The sequence below is a fragment of the Dermacentor albipictus genome, chromosome 5, assembly GCF_038994185.2.
Source record: "Dermacentor albipictus isolate Rhodes 1998 colony chromosome 5, USDA_Dalb.pri_finalv2, whole genome shotgun sequence".
NCBI classification, from domain to species: domain Eukaryota; kingdom Metazoa; phylum Arthropoda; class Arachnida; order Ixodida; family Ixodidae; genus Dermacentor; species Dermacentor albipictus.
In genome coordinates, this window is record NC_091825.1 from 2,637,242 (window position 1) to 2,651,508 (window position 14,267).

Consider the following 14,267-nt stretch of genomic DNA (forward strand, 5'->3'; position numbering starts at 1 on the left):
AAAAGAAATCTGCTTTTTTCAAGAATGCACAAAGAAATCTGTATTTTGAATGTCAAGCATGGCCTTCCAGTGCATGTAATGAACCGAAAGGCAGACCCAAGATTGTAACAACAGAATGCAGACCCCAGAAGTTCAACGTGGAAGCGCTCATCGTGTCAGCAGTGAACTTCGCCTTTTCTTTTATCACAACGTGACATGAAGAATATGAAGATCAACACACTGTGGAATGACGAGGTGACTATTGAAAAACCTGAGCAAGATATGTGTTTGACCGAAAAACCCGACGAATGAAAGCCACCATGAGCAGAAGACATGCCTCTGAAGTTCCCCGAGTTAATATGCACGGGGCCATATCCCAAAGCCACAGTCACGAGTGAGGTGCCGTTCTTGCTGCGCGACAGCACAGTCATCAGAAAAAGCCATACAGTCTCAGCCATGAAAAGAAAGTATGGCTAAGACAAGAACTTCAAGGAATGTTGGAAGCAGGGATCATTAAGCCGTCGACATCCTGTTCTGCTTCCCCTATTACCAGTGTACCAAAGAAAGATGGATCATTCCGACTGTGCACTGATTACAGAATGATAAACAAGCAGACCGATATTTTTCTATACTTGATGCCTAGGATAGACGACATCACTGACGAGAGTGGAGGATGCGAGTGGTTTTCACGTATAGACTTATGCAAGGGGTACTGGCAAGTACCACTGAAAGAAGAGACTAAGAAGTTTACAGCATTTGTCACACCATTCGACATCTACGAGTATAATTGGTTACTATTTGGCTGGAAGAATTCTGGGTCATGGTTCCAGAAGATGATGAACGAAACACTGAGCAAATTCATTGGAAAATATTGCAATGTATCATTGTCTTCTCCAGGACAAGGGAAAGCCACAAGGAACATTTGTGTCAAGTACTTGAGGCACTAAGCACTGCATGAGTTAAAACTAACATGAAAAAAAGTGAACTTTTTTTGCAATAAGGTGGTTTTCCTCGGAAGGGTGTTTGATGGTGAAACGAAAAGCGCCAAGAAAGAGTGTGTTCAACACATCAAGACAATAGTGAAACTGTATGATGTTCATTCCCTCCGGTTGTTTTTGGGACTGGCGGGCCATTTCCGTGCATTCATAAGAGACTATGCTAGAAAAACCAAGTGCCTTATGGCATTGACCCAAAAAGGCATGCCATTTATGTGGTCAAAAGAGTGAGAGAATAGCTACACTGAGCTGGTCCACATCATTTCATCGGACCCTGTATTAATGCTTCCCAACTTCAAGCTGCCCTTTGAGCTCTATATCGATGCATCTTATTATGGAGTAGAGACCATACTCTACCAGCGTGATGCTACAAAGCACTAAGAAAAAGAGCTGAGGGTAGTAGGTTACTACTGTTCCACTTTTACGAAGACACAAGAAAATTATGCAACTAGGGAGAAGGAAGCACTGGCGGTGGCGTTAGCTTTGCGATATTTCAGAAGCTACTTCGAAGGCAACCACATCAAGCTGTTCACAGGCAACCAGGCGTTGATGTACCTCTTACAGTTATCGCAACCGAAGGGCAGAATAGCTCGATGGGTTAGCGAAGTACAACAATTCAGTTTTGACGTCATACATCGCTTGGGACAGAAACATCAAGATGCCGATGCCCTATCTCGACTCCACGTGCCGCATGAAGCCCAAACTAGAAATATAAACCTGTTACAGCTTTGGGAAGGCACGCAGGAAATGGAAATGAAGACTGGCAAAATTTACGTCCCGGAGACCAAAGTGCCAACATTCCTGAAGCTTTACCACACTAGTCTAGAGTCAGAAATACATGATGGATTCTGGAAGACATACCATAATATAGCCCAGCGCTTCACTTGGAAAAACATGAAAGAAGACACCACAAATTATGTGAAAACTTGTCATCAGTGTCAGCTTGTTAAAGCCAAGTGCAATCCTAGAGGCAACAGAATGATCTTGTCAGAGTATTGCGATATCCCCTTCGAGGTTGTGCATCTTGATTTCGCTGAAATCAAAAAGAAGAGGGAGGGGCTTAGAAGAAACCAAGCATTCCTTGTCGCCATGGACGAGTGCACGCGTTTTGTAGCTGCCAAAGCTGGAAAGGAGGATGCAAACTGCATGATATCATTGCCGGAATGAGAACTCTTCAAGAATGTCAGGGTCGTTGTCACAGACAATGGCTCAGCCATTAAAAGCAAAAAACTATGACTTGGGGCTGACAAAAGAAATATCGCCCTTCCCGGCACCTTACTATCCGGAAGCGAATTCCGTTGCAGAGCGAGTGATAAGGGACTTGAAAATGTACATACGATTATACCCTGAATTTAAAGGCGGCTGGAAATGCACCTTGGAAGCCGCTGTTGCACATCACAACAGATCATATAGAGCAGTCCTGGGATGCAGCCCCCATTTTGTGGCATTTGGAACGAGCTCATGGCTGCCAGCGGACCATGACTTGGGCTTAGTAAAACAAATTGACCTAAAGGAACACCCCAAGACTTCTCATCAACAACAAAAATACAGAGCGACAGTGAAAAGGAATTTTGATTGCAGACACTGCACAAACATGCCGGAGATTGAATCAGATCCACAGATTCTGGTCCTCGGTGGATTCTGGGTAGGCTCGGTGGCTGTGCTTCAGCGCAGACCCCTAATCCGCTGTATTTCACCATGCCGGTGCACGGTTTCATCACCGGACTTCTTCTACTGCCCGCAATTCTGGCCTTCCCCCAAGCCACAGCCATCCCAGAAATCCGGACCAGCACGCCCGGTGCGGGCCCCTTGCCTGCTCCCACCACGGCCGATTCATGATGTAAAACAGCGCCATCGCTACCTTCTTTCGATCCTCATTCACTATGGAATGCGCCATCGTCAGCAACATCGTCCCCTACGTCAGCTATAAAGCCGGCCCTGTCGTCCCCCGTGCTTTGTGGGCTCGGTGGCTGTGCTTCAGCGCAGATCACTAATTCGCTGTATTTCGCCATGCAGGTCATTGGAACGTGTCATTCTTTCGAGAAAAAATCCAGCAACTAGTTCCTAATACAGCTACCGAGCCCATGGTGCTGCGCTACAATTGTTATCGAATGTGTTCACGTCATACGGCCTTTGTTGCTTTTGTTGGGTGATATAGAAACTAACACTGGCCCTCCTGGTATTAAAGACGTAATGTCTGAATTAGAAAAGCTAGCTTCTGGCCAGTCAAAACTTGCTACCGAAGTACTAGACCTAAAAAGCAAGCTACTAACAACAGACAAAACCCTACCGGACTTAAATAAACACATGACTGATTTAGAAAGACATTACAAAGCCATTTCAACCTACGAACTGACCTTTCTTTCTTTCTTTCTTTCTTTCTTTCTTTATTCATTTATTCAAGACATTCCTTACAGAAATGCCTTGGGGGACACGACAAAAGGCACTGAACATGCCTGACTGGGCCTCACCACCCTTGGCAGCTGCAGTCACACAAGCACATAAATTAATAACAAAAAGTATTGAATACAATAGCCGCAATTTGAAACACGGTAGAAATTAAACATCAATAAGTGTTCTTTCTTTTTTTTTACATCAATAACATAAATACAGATACAATCAGATACATTGTACAGGTATGTCGAAACAATCGTCCGGGCACAGAAAATATATCGGACTTTCACAATGAAAAGCCAAGACACCGAGTAAGCGGAAACCAACTGGGATCCCAACTGGGACCTTGACCAACTGGGAAACCAACTGGGGCCTTGACACCATAAGAATAGATACCACCCAAATGGCAGGTCAGATCGCACGCCTTGCTACACAGATGGATGATAACGAAAACAGGTCACGCCGTAGTAATCTAATATTTTATAACATCTCCGATCCTAACCCGAAAGAAACATGTGCAGAATCTGAAAAAACAGGCATCCATTACTGCAATGAACACTTGAAATTCGTCATTGATCACAACCATATTGACCGTGCACATCGCCTTGGACGCCATACAGAAGGCCGTGCTCGGCCACTTATCGTAAAATTCAATCATTTCAAACTAGAGTCTCTGCTTTCTAATGGCTCTAAATTTAAGGGAAGCAATTTCAGCGTCGGAGAAGATTTCCCTCAGCCCATCAGAATTGCTCGTAAAAACCTTACCGCTTTCGCTAAATCGAAATTCACGTCGTATTCTCTATGCTTCAAAACATTACATATAGGTACCAAACGATACGTGTTTGACCATTCCGCATAATCTGTTAAGGAAATATCGTAGCAATTGCCCCGTCATCAACATGTGCCTTCCCACCCTCGGCCCACACCGTGATCAAACATGTTCCTTTCCGCTATTTTCACTAACAAACGGAGCTTCATCCCAAAACGTGACATTATTTCTAATCTGGTTTTGTCATCTTGCAATAGCCTTCTAATATTAACGGAAACATGGCTTACAGGAGACGTAACGGTACCAAACTCGCTGACCTACCAAATTTTCAACTGTTCCGAAATGACTGCAGGGGCAGGAGGGGGGGAGGGGTACTTGTCGCCATAGACCAAAATATATAATGTACATCTGTTAACATTACGTCCGATCCTGAAATCCTATGGCTTAAATGCCATGCCCCACCCCATTCAATTTTACTTGGCATTTGCTATAGGCCCCCTCCAGACTTCTCTTTCAAACTGAATAACATCTTAAGTAAAATAACCACTGTAGTTCACAGTCTCGCTAGCACTATCGACAAATCAGGGCAAACTGACATCATATTCTTGGACTTCAGGAAAGCATTTGATCTTGTATCACACGCAAAGCTAATAAAAAAACTTGAACATTTGAACATTCCTTCCCATCTCGTAAATTGGATTCGCGCTTATATTTCTAACCGTACGCAATTCGTAGTAGTTGATAATTGCTCTTCCAGCCCCCTTCCTGTCACTTCTGGTGTTCCCCAGGATAGTGTTCTTGAACCATTATTATTTAACATATATATTAATGACATTGTAGACACTGTTACTCAACCCGTACAAATAAAACTGTTTGCTGATGACAGCCTCCTCTTTAATGAGATCACTTGCCGACAAGATCAAGTTATTCTAAACTCTAACCTTCAAGACATACTAGCTTGGTGTGTGCGCTGTGACATGCAGCTTAACATTGATAAAACAGTATTTATGAAAATCACTAGAAAAATTAATAAATTGTCGTTTACCTATAGCCTAGCATCCAAACCTCTTACGGAGGTGAATGAATATAAATACCTCGGTGTTACAATAGCCAGTAACCTTAGTTGGAACTCGCACATCTCCCATCTTTGCGACTCGGCTTTTAAGAAGCTTTGCTACCTCAGGCATAAATTAAAACACGCTCTTTCTGAAACCCGTCTTATCGCCTACACCTCTCTTGTCCATCCTAAACTCGAGTATGCAGCTATTGTATGGGATCCCTATACTAAAACTAACATCAATGCGCTAGAAATTATACAACGTAAAGCAGTAAGGTTCATCTTCTCTAAATATCGCACAAGTGATTCCCCAACTCAGTTAATGGCTGAACACAATATTCAGTCTTTGCAACTAAGAAGAAAAATTCACGGGCTTAAATTTCTCTTCTTGCTGAGTAACAATAAACTATCTCTTTTTCCCAAACCTTACATAACACCCCTTACTGCCCGCTGAACAAGACATCGCCACGCTGCATCATTAACGCCTTATAATGGTAGAACCAATGTCTTTATGTCTAACTTTTTCCCTCGAACAGTAACGGAATGGAACAGCCTACCCTATAACAAACTTCTCAGCACTGACTCAATAGTGTCTATTACTATCTAATTTCAGTGCTTGTTCTTATGAAATCTCGTTTCTATTTGTATCATTGTCCAATATTTATTCATTTGCGCATTGTAGTAATTTTGAATTATGCACTCCTCCTTTTTTTTCTGTTACATTTCCTGTGCCTTGAAATTTTGCTTGTGAAACAGTGTTTCAATTTGTATCTGCCACTCTCTATGCATTATTTAGAGGTGTTTTACTCATCATGCGATTGTACTTTCTATTACATTTTTTCTGGAGCTTTCTTCTTTTTTTTTACTCCTTTGTCAATCTATTATGTTTTCTTTTTTTGTATGTACCTTTCCCCTCCTGCCTGGGCCTTCTAAGGCCTGCAGTATTCCTAAATAAATAAAATAAAATAAACAACCCAACATGCACGTAATTCTAATTGGAGACTAATTTTCCTAATATCAATTGGTCAAGCCATCCTGCACCATTGGCTATATCAAGGGAATTGAATGAGTTCCTTCCTCAACTTTAACTTATCTCAAGTGCTCACAGAACCAACCCGTGTCACCGATAACTGCCAAAATATTCTAGACCTTGTCTTAACAAGTAATCCTGAGAGTGTGTCATCCGTCGTGTATCTTCCCGAAATCAGTGACTATAAAGTCATTCATGTCGACTTCGTAATTAAACCCGTTTTGACCCTGACTGTTAAAAAGACTATTCGCTTGGATGAAAAGGGCAATTATGAAGCAATTAATCATGAAATGACGCAATTTTACCGGTTTTGCAAGTGCCTTTCTTTGTCATACCATGGGTGAAAATTGGCAAATTTTCAAAGAGAAACTAAACAATTTAGTTGGCAAATACATTCCCCAAATTAGCTATCATTCCAATTGAGCAGAACACTGGTTCAATAAAGCACTGAAGCGATTAGAAAACAAGAAAAAACGTCTCTTCCGAGCAGCTAAGTCCCGTAACACCCCTGACACATGGAAAAAATACAAAGCCGCTGAAACTGCCTATCTGGAAGCCATACATCATGCCAAACGCTCATTCTTTTATACTGATGCGCCGAACATGCTTAAGAAGGACCCCCAAAAAGTTCTGGCAAGTCTTAAGCCCACAGGACACGCGAACTATTACCCTATCAAATGAATCAGGTGATTTCCTAACCAACGCTGAATGTGCTCACTTGTTTAACACAACCTTTGCATCAGTTTTTACACAAGAAACTGAAATGTCATTTTCTATTCCTCATGCGAACTTTCAATGTACCATGCCACCAATTACATTTTTTCCATCCAGCATTACATCCCTCATAGACAATATCAAACTTTCATCGGCAGCTGGTGTGGACGACATTATGTCTAAACTTCTAAAAAACACTAAACATATTTGTGCAGCATATCTGTCTTCTATTTTCACAGTCAGTTTTAGCAGGCGTGCTGCCTCCAGATTCGAAGCATGGAAAGGTCATTCCACAGTTCACAAATCGGGCAACAAACACTCCCCATTAAATTATCGCCCCATCTCATTAACCAGTGTACCCTGCAAAATCATTGAACATATCATCTACACACATTATCATGGATTTTCTTGATGCCAACCATTTTTTTCATCCTGCACAGCATGGCTTCAGGAAAGGTTTTTGCTGCGAAACACAGCTAGCTATGTTCGTTCACGACCTGCATGTTAACCTTGACTCTAACTTCCAGACTGACGCCATCTTCCTAGATTTCGCCAAAGCTTTTGACAAAGTTCCTCATGAGCGTCTGCTATTAAAACTTGCTGCATTACATCTGAATACCAATATCTTAGCATGGATTAAAGAATTTTTAAGTAACCGTTCACAATCAGTCTTTGTCAACAATCAAGCATCTAACTCTACCCTGTAACCTCAGGCGTACCACAAGGGTCAGTCCTTGGTCCACTACTATTTCTAATTTACATTCATGACCTACCAACGCATGTATCTTCTAACATCCGTATGTTTGCAGACGATTGTGTAATTTATCGTAAAATTAACAGCGTTTCTGATAACACGTCCCTTCAAAACAACCTGCGAAGTGCACAGAAATGGTGTAACCTTTGGCTAATGGAACTAAACCCTAACAAATGTAAGACTGTCTCCTTCCACTGCCGTAGAAATGCACTTGTTTTGTACCAAATTGCTGACGTCATCCTTGAATTAGTTCCTTCCTACAAATATCTCGGAGTAACCCTTTGTAGTGATTTAACCTGAAAAACGCACATTATGAACATCATTTCATCTGCTAACAAAACACTCGGGTTTTTAAAACACCACTTGCACCACGCCCCCCAACATGTAAAATTACTAGCCTATCAGTCTCTTGTCAGGGCAAAATTAGACTATGCATCCCCCATTTGGAACCCTCATAAAGTACATCTCATCAATCAACTGGAATCGCTTCAAAATCGAGCTGCAAGATTTATTCATTCTAAGTACTCCTACATCAGTATATCGGCACTAAAAACAGAATCTGGCTTGTCATTGCTTGCATCTCGCCGCCGCATTGCTAGTCTTTGTCTTTTTCACAAGTTCTTTTACAGCTCACTTGGCAAAGCACCATACATTCTCCCCCCGGCACGCATATCCAGCCGCACCGGTCACCCGCAACAAGTCGCGCGCCCACGTACACGCACTGTCACTTTTTCGTCTTCATTCTTTTTTCGTGCAGCAACAGACTGGAACAGCCTTTCCAACGAAATCACAGTCATAACCTGTCCTAGCACATTTTTAAACACCGTAACAAATTATCTTACCCTGCAATAAAAATATGGCCTTCAATTTTTTCATGTATATATATACTCACCCCTTATGTAATACCCCTTCAATGGGACCTTTAACCCTTTCGCTGTCACGGACGTACCGGTACGTCATCGCGCATCCCCCCCCCACAGTGTCACTGACGTACCGGTACGTTCCCTATCGTGTGTTCAAAATTTCGCGCCTGAGCGCAAAGGTGGCGCTCCTGGATTGGCCACGCTATCTGTTGACTCTTTCTACAAGTTCGTATATTCGCTTCGACCTGTGTTAGTACATGTATTGAAGAGTATAGTGCGACTGCCACTCCCCACTTTCTCTTTGCCGAGTGGCGCGGTGGCTCCGCGTTCGCTGGATCATGCGTCGCGCGCGTGTGGTTATGGGTTCAAGCGTTGTTCTGCCATCTCAGCTGATTTGAAGGTTTTTATTTTTATTCTCTTGGTGTGTCTGCTATGGCGCGTCAAGTTCAGGCACACATGCCGTTGCCTCTCCGAAAAGAGTGACTCGACTGCTGCTTTCACTCTCGCGCCGCACCCTCGCTTCCAACTTGCAGCAGTAAACGTAAAGCCCTTTGAACTTTGTTTAGCCTTTTTCCATCTCCCTCTGTCTTCTATCGCGCAACGTCCCATTTCTCTCCGTTGTGCGGGCGACTGAAAGCGCATCCTCCTCCCTGCGCGCGGTTACTTTCGGATGGCTGAGCGCGCGGGACCTTCGTCTGCTCATTGGAGCGGTGGTTCAATTCCGATTCAGAATACGAGCCGAGCTCGGATTCGGACTCGGACAGAGTCGCATGCAAGGAAGAGGGTTCCGCATCGTCAGATTCGGATGTTGAACGGATTTTATAGTCAGGCTGATGATGATGATAATGTTTACTAACAACAGCTGCAGAACACTGAAATGTGCATATTGCATTGACTATGTTATTTGTATACCAATCATAATCAAAAATACATTGCTATGTTCATTCCCTGTTATGCTCGTTCCCTGAAACCAAGCCGACACTAAGGAGGGGGGGGGGGGGGGGTGCGTCATGGCCAGAAAGGTCCGACAGCGAAAGGGTTAAGGAAATAAAATGAAATGAAATGAAAGGGACTTGATTCGAAAACAATGTTTACAGGACCTTACTATGTCATCAAGAGAGCTAGACAACAAGGACTGCTGAAGACAATATACTACCAAGGACCCAGTGGAAAAGTTGAAACGGCTTCAATTGGGAACATGCTACCGTATTATCATCGTGGGGGCCAGGACAGCCGCTTGGGAGTGTGTGGCAATCCACATCGCCAGGAGGATAATGAAGAAGAGAAGACGACGAGGTTAGCCGGAGGAATGCAGTGTACTGAAGGCACTGGGCAGTGGGCATGGTGCTGGTGCAAGAGAGGACGATGATGAGGAGTGCTTGCTTCCCGTTACGATATAGCAACGACCTGTTTAAGCCTATCGCTACAACCTATAACTAGTGCTGCTAGGCGAACACCCCCATTGCATTTGGTGTAGGTGCTGGTTATCTCTTCGACATCGTGGAACTCCGCAGTCGAACGCTACCAGCAGCCATTGCAATGGATGAACTGGGACCGTCCCAAGCTGCTGCTCCCGTGCTCCCCGCCATAGTCTGTTCTGGTGTCATCCGGCAGCGCGACCCGGCTATATTTAGCGGCACAGACGACCACAACGTGGAACACTGGCTCGCCGAACATGACCGCGTAAGCGCCTATAGCAAGTGGGACGACCAGGCTAGGCTCACAAATGTCATCTTTTACTTGACCGACGTGGCAAACCTATGGTTCCGCAATCATGAAGCTAATTTTACCACCTGGTCGGCTTTCATGACAACTTCGGCAGAGGTCTTCGGCTGTCTCGCCGTTCGCCGGCTTCCTGCTTGCGTGGTCGAGCTCAACACCAGGAGGAGACCTTCACCAGTTACACTGAAGACGTGCTCTCGCTATGCAAGCGCGTCAACTCGTCTATGGACGAAGCTGACAAGATCAAGCACGTCATGAAAGGCATCGATGACCATGCCTTCCTGATGCTCGTCGCGAAGAGTCCACGGACGATTGCCGAGGTCATACAGCTCTGTCAGCAGTACGACGAGCTGCGCAAGCAGCGTGCATCAACACGCGCTGCTCAGCAGGACACCGCGGATCTATCTCCGTAGGATTTCGGCCGCGATGCTGCGGACATCTCTGCTTTAATGCCGGAGATAAAGCAGTTCATCCGTCAGGAAGTCGCACGCCAACTCTCTCTGGCGAATAGCACACCTGAGCCGTCGACAACCTTGGCTCCTTCGCTTCGCCACGTCATTCAGACGCAAGTTGCCGCGGTGCTGCCACCTGCCCCTCCTCCGCAGCCTGCAGCTGGACCGCAAACGTACACTGACGTCGCCTGGCCTTACGCTCCTCCGGCTCCTGATGCCTACCAGGCCACTGGCACCTTTTATGTGCCGCCGCCACGTTCACCCCCAATTGTCGTCCCTTACTCGGTCGCTGGAGCCCCTGTCATCAACCCATGGCGTACACCTGACAACCGGCCAATATGCTATTTCTGCCATTTTCCGGGCCACGTAACAAGATTCTGCTGCCGTCGCAGCCCCCATTTACCTGACGGTAGGCCTGTAGCCTGAGGCTACAGGCCTGCTCGACTTCTGCGTTAGGACCCATGTAACCTTCCTCCGAACTCTTCTTACAGTCGCCTCCCCTTCGATTCATGCCGGTCGCCTTTCCCACATTGCCGATCCATTTCCCCAATGGTTCGCTGACCCAGCCCAGCCCAGCCCAGCTCGAGAGGAAAACTAACAGTCGCAGTCCCAGAGGCAAGAACTGCGTTTACGTCGAACATTTCTAGGCCTCATTCTTCCCCGGTGAACGAAATTGAACTGTACGTATATGGTGTCATCATACACACACTTATTGACACCGGAGCCACCGTTTCTATTAGTGAGAAGCTTTGCCGCTATGTGAACAAAGTGACCATTCCCCTTACCTCTCTTTCTCTGCGTACGGCAGCCTCGCATTGCATTCAGCCTCGTGCACAGCCCGGGTTATCATTCAAAGTGTTATGTATTTATCGAATTTGTCGTCCTATCTCGTTCCTCACACAACGTTATTCTTGGATGGAATTTCCTATCTGTCAACCAAGCTCTTATCGACTGCGCTCGTGCCGAATTTACGATATCAGTGCCGTGCGTCGACTCCGACGACCATTCTTCTCCTAAAGTTGTTGCCGCCTCTAACATCGATATCGGACCTTTCTCCGCCGCTCTCGTTCATGTGTCATGTAACTCTGCTGCGAACTCATCTGTTCTGTTTACATCGTCAGTAACTTGTGTGCGCTGTCGGAATTTTCTGCTTCTGTTTGCTGTCGTCACTTTTTGAGACGGTTCTGCTGCCCTTTATATATGTGCAAACCGTCCGCCTGCCCATCATCCTTACTCCGCAGCGAGTGCCTGGGTATTGCTGAAGCTTTTGATAGCGTTCTCCCGGACACCATGTTTGGTGATACGGCGTCACTTCCACTTTGTTCCGTCACTCCTCCCGCTGCGACTGATGCCCGTGTAGACGTCTTTGCTCATGCCGTTGACGCAGGAACTCACACCTGCACAGCACAGAGAAATCATCAAGCTCCTCCAACGTTTTCGCTCCTCATTTGACATTGACCAACCATCCTTGGGCCGAGCGTCCACAGACGTTCACCGTACCGACACCGGTCAACAAACACCATTGCGCCAGCATCCGTATCGTGTGTCGGCTGCTGAACATCGTATCATCGACAAGCACATTGACGACATGCTGGAGCGACGCATCATCCAGACCTCTAACAGTTCCTGGGCATCTCCGGTTGTCCTCGTTAAAAAAAAAGACGGCTACATTCAGTTCTGCGTCGACTATCAGCGCCTTAACCAAATAACGCGCAAAAATGTCTATCCTCTGCTGCGTATCGACTATGCCTTGGACTGTCTGCAGGGAGCTGAATTCTCTTCCTGGCTGGATTTGTGCTCCGGGTACTGGCAAGTGCCAATGGCAGAGGCCGATCACCAAAAGACAGCCTTCGTAATGCCTGATGGGCTATATGAATTTACTGTCATGCTGTCCGGCCTCTGCAACGCGCCTGCCACTTTCGAGCAAATGATGGACACCATTCTTCAAGAGCCGAAGTGTAAAACGTGCCTCTGTTATTTAGATGACATTGTAGTTTTTTTCCACTGACTTTGCGTCGCACCTCAGCCGCCTTGAGCAAGTCCTTGCGTGCCTCTCCACTGCAGGACTGCAACTAAATTTGAAGAAATGCCACTTCGGCGCTCTCACGCTTACTGTTCTCGGCCATGTAGTTTCAAAAGACGGTATCCTCCCGGACCCCACAAAATTTAGCGCCGTATCCGAGTTTCCTAAACCAACCACCATGAAAGAGCTTCGCAGCTTCATCGGCCTGTGCTCATATTTCTGACGCTTCATCCGTAACTTTGCCTATATCATTGCCGCCTTGACGCAGCTATTCACCGGCAGTTCTGACCTCTCAGCCTGGTCCCCAGCGTGCGACGACGCATTCCAAGAACTACGATGCGTTCTCACCTCGCCTCCAGTACTGCGACACTTCGATCCCTCTGCTCCAACTGAGATCCATATGGACGCTAGTGCTGTTGGGCTCGGCGCTGTTCTTGCACAAAGCAAGGATGGCTTCGAAAAGTATGTCGTCGTGCATGCCAGCCGCACCCTTACTAAAGCCGAGGCGAACTACTCGGTTACTGAAAAAAAATGTCTGGCCATGATTTGGGCTATCGGCAAATTTCGTCGTTATGTGTAGGGGCGTTCATTTGACATCGTGACCGACCATCAATAAATGGTTTATACCCATTTATTGGGTATAACCAAATAACCATTGGGTTATACCCAATGGTTATTGGTTGTAACTTGCTTGTCTAGGAAATGCATAATAACTCCCCCCCCTTTTTTTCTTCCATTTCTTTCCCTTGTCTCCGACTTTCATTGTTAATAAACTTGAGAAGCGCTTGCTGTTAGGCTAGTTCGTAGACGCTGTTAAGAATAAAAAGAGGGCAAAAACTTATGCAGATCCCACGCAGTGTGGGAATCGATGTAAGTAAAGCATTCTGTGCTGTTTGCTTTCACTGACGATAATTAGCATTGATGTTGATGGCAAAAGTTTAATTTCTTAAAATGCTTAGTCCAACACGGGAGCGCTGAGTCAATGTTAAACGTTACTTTGTGTGCACCACTGCTGTTTGTCCGCGTGGTACAAAGAACACGCAGGAGGAGGTGTTTGCTTGAGGCATTGTTGTGCGCCATACTTCATAACCTCTGAGAGGGTTGAGCATATTCATTGCCTCACATAGCACATTGCATCGTGGCAGAAGTATTAAACTTTAATTGAATTATGGGGCTGTACATGCCAAAAACACAAACAAATTATGAGGCACACCGTAGTGGCAGACACCATATTTATTTTGACACCATGGTGTTCTTTAATGTGTCCCTAAATCTAAGTCCACAAGCGCTTTTTTATTTCACCTCCATCAAAATGCGACTAATGCAGTCAGGATCAAACCCACGACCTCGAGCAAAGCGATAGCCAAAAAGCTGCCCCAGCGGGCACAGAAGTGTTGATTAGACGTGTGACAACTTCGGTATCGTTACCTAGACACTGCACTGCGTTTTAATTACTGCAGCTCTTTTTTCTGCATACCCTGCGTAAGCTGTCTGCTTGACATATTTGCATGGTGT

The 14,267-nt window shown here is 45.5% G+C and overlaps 1 protein-coding gene across 13 annotated transcripts in view; it reads right to left on the minus strand.

Moving 5' to 3' along the window:
* The window catches only part of qtc (quick-to-court), a 245,883-nt gene that overhangs the window by 119,220 nt on the left and 112,396 nt on the right, over window positions 1-14,267 (minus strand). The gene's annotated exons all lie outside the window — the stretch shown is intronic.